The 2,503-nt window shown below is 40.1% G+C and overlaps 1 pseudogene; it reads left to right on the forward strand.

The window, feature by feature from the left end:
- Positions 1-631: 631 nt before the first annotated feature.
- On the forward strand, positions 632-1,523 carry LOC150038053 (uncharacterized; annotated as a pseudogene).
- The last annotated feature ends 980 nt before the right edge of the window (positions 1,524-2,503 follow it).

The following is a 2,503-nucleotide window of genomic DNA, read 5'->3' on the forward strand; positions in this document are numbered from 1 at the left end:
TACGAGTAAAGATACATAAGCTGCCTACTATTGAAGAGAATTTAGCATCCTTAGCAAAGAGTATTGATCAATTAGGAATGCAAGCGGAGAAGCACCAAAAATTGTTAATCGTGTATGTGGCGGAAATGGCGAAAAGAAAAGCAGTTTCAACTGAAGTAACGGATAGATCGAGGAACGAGCAAATCGAAGGATCAAATGATAAAATTCTGGATGTGCTAAATAATACGGCCAAGTCGGGAGCAAAAGAGTTGGTGAACGACCAAAGTAAATTTAAGAAAGTTGAAATGTCGGTATTCAGTGGAACTAATCCGAACTCGTGGTTATTCAAAGTTGATAGGTATTTTTAGATCTATAAGCTGACTAGATCGGAGAAGATGATAGTGGTTGTGATTAGTTTTGATGGGTTGCGCTGGACTGGTATCGCTCCAAAGAAGGACGAGAACCGTTCAAAGATTGGAAGGACTTAAAGCATAGACTCTTAGTTCGATTTTGATCGTTGAGAGGAGGATCGATCTGCGGAAAGTTTATGGCGATTAAGCAGGAGTCGACTATGGAGGCATATCGGAACTTATTTGACAAGCTGGTGGCTCTGTTACCACATCTATTTAATGACGTTTTGGACAAGACATTCATGAATGGGCTTGCGTCGTGGGTCAACACAGAGGTTGAGTGTTGGGAACTGGTTGGGCTGACACAAATGATGAAATTGGCTCAATGAGTTGAAGACCGTGAAAACGCGTGATCAAAGGCAGGTCGGATGAAGTCATTTGGAGGTAAGATCTAAACCTCGAATAACCCTAAAATGAATAATGACGGTGAATAAAGTAAATAATAATGGAAAATTAAAAGAATGAGGGAAAACTACCGAATCAATTTTCATGATGACGATTACGTTGAGAGGGGTAAATACGTAGGAAAATTGGAGGGAAGGAGCATCTAAACGGCTGACTGACGCTGAATTTCAAGCTAAAAAGGAGAAAGGGTTATGTTTCACATGTGATAAAAGGTATTCAGTTTGACACTGTTGCAAAGAACGCAAACTCAAAGAGTTGAGGTTACTGGTTGTGAATGCGGACGGGGAGGAAATGGAACTGTGCGAGGAGGACGACTTGAAGGAAGAAGTAATAGAGTTGAAAATGTTGACCCTAGAGGAGGAAGTGTCTACAGTGGCAGAACTTTCATTGAACTCGGTAGTTGGATTGACGAATCCTCGAACGATGAAGATCAAAGGAGAAATAAGAGGCGAGCCAGTAATTATGTTGATCGATTGCGAAGCAACACATAATTTCATATCCAAAGGGTTAACAAGGCGATTACTCTTGACAATGATAGAAACCTCAAACTATGGAGTAGTTTTGGGGTCTGGTTTGATAGTCAAAGGAAAGGGAATATGTAAGGAAGTTGAGCTCACGATTAGGGAATGGAGGTTGAGGGACAGTTTCTTACCGTTAAAACTGGGAGGTGTGGACGTTATCTTAGGAATGCAGTGGCTATATTCGTTGGGAAAAACAAAGGTGGATTAGCAGAACTTAACCATGACCTTCAATCATGGGACTCGCAAAGTAACTCTCCAAGGAGACCCTAGTCTAACTAAGGCAAGAGTGAGTCTGAAAAGTATGATGAGATCGTGGACAGAAGAGGACCAATGTTTTTTAATCAAATGTAGAATGATGGAAGAAGGAGTATCAATGGTGGAATGTTATGGAATAGAAGAAGTGTATGCTATCTCTAAATCAATTCCCACATTGCTGAACAAGTTTGAGGATATGTTTGAGTGGCCAAAGGAATTGCCTTCAAGAAGATGTATTGAGCACCACATTCAGAGGGAATGAATCCGATAAACGTGAGACCTTATCGTTATGCTTACCAACAAAAAGCTTAGATGGAAAAAATGGTAGAAGAGATGTTAGATTCGGGGATCATAAGACCCAGTACAAGGCCGTATTCAAGCCTTATGCTATTGGTGAGATAAAAAGATGGGGGCTGAAGGTTCTGTGTTGATTATAGATCCCTCAATAACGTAACTATACCAGATAAATCTCCTATACCCATAGTAGAAGAACTGTTTGATGAATTAAATGGGGCAGAGTTATTTTCTAAGTTGGATTTGAAGTCAGGGTATCATTAGATCAGAATGTATCCAGAAGATGTAGAGAAGACAACATTTAGAACTCATGAAGAACATTACGAGTTTTTGGTAATGCCTTTTGGATTAACCAATGCTCCTTCCACATTTCAAGCTTTGATGAACACTATCTTTAAGATTTACCTTCGACACTTTGTCTTAGTCTTCTTCGATTATCTATTGGTGTATAGCAAGAACTTGGAGATCATCTGAAACATTTAGACGTGGTGCTAGCCGTTTTGAGGGAAAATGAATTGTCTGCCAACCTTAAAAGATGTCAATTTTCTAAGGAACGCATGGAGTACCTGGGGAATATAATTTCGGGCAAGGGAGTGGAAGTGGACCCGAAAAAGGTAAGGGCTATTTTAGAATGGCCAA

Source organism: Benincasa hispida, chromosome 2 (assembly GCF_027475165.1).
Source record: "Benincasa hispida cultivar pf3 chromosome 2, pf3_genome.v1.1, whole genome shotgun sequence".
Lineage (NCBI taxonomy): Eukaryota > Viridiplantae > Streptophyta > Magnoliopsida > Cucurbitales > Cucurbitaceae > Benincasa > Benincasa hispida.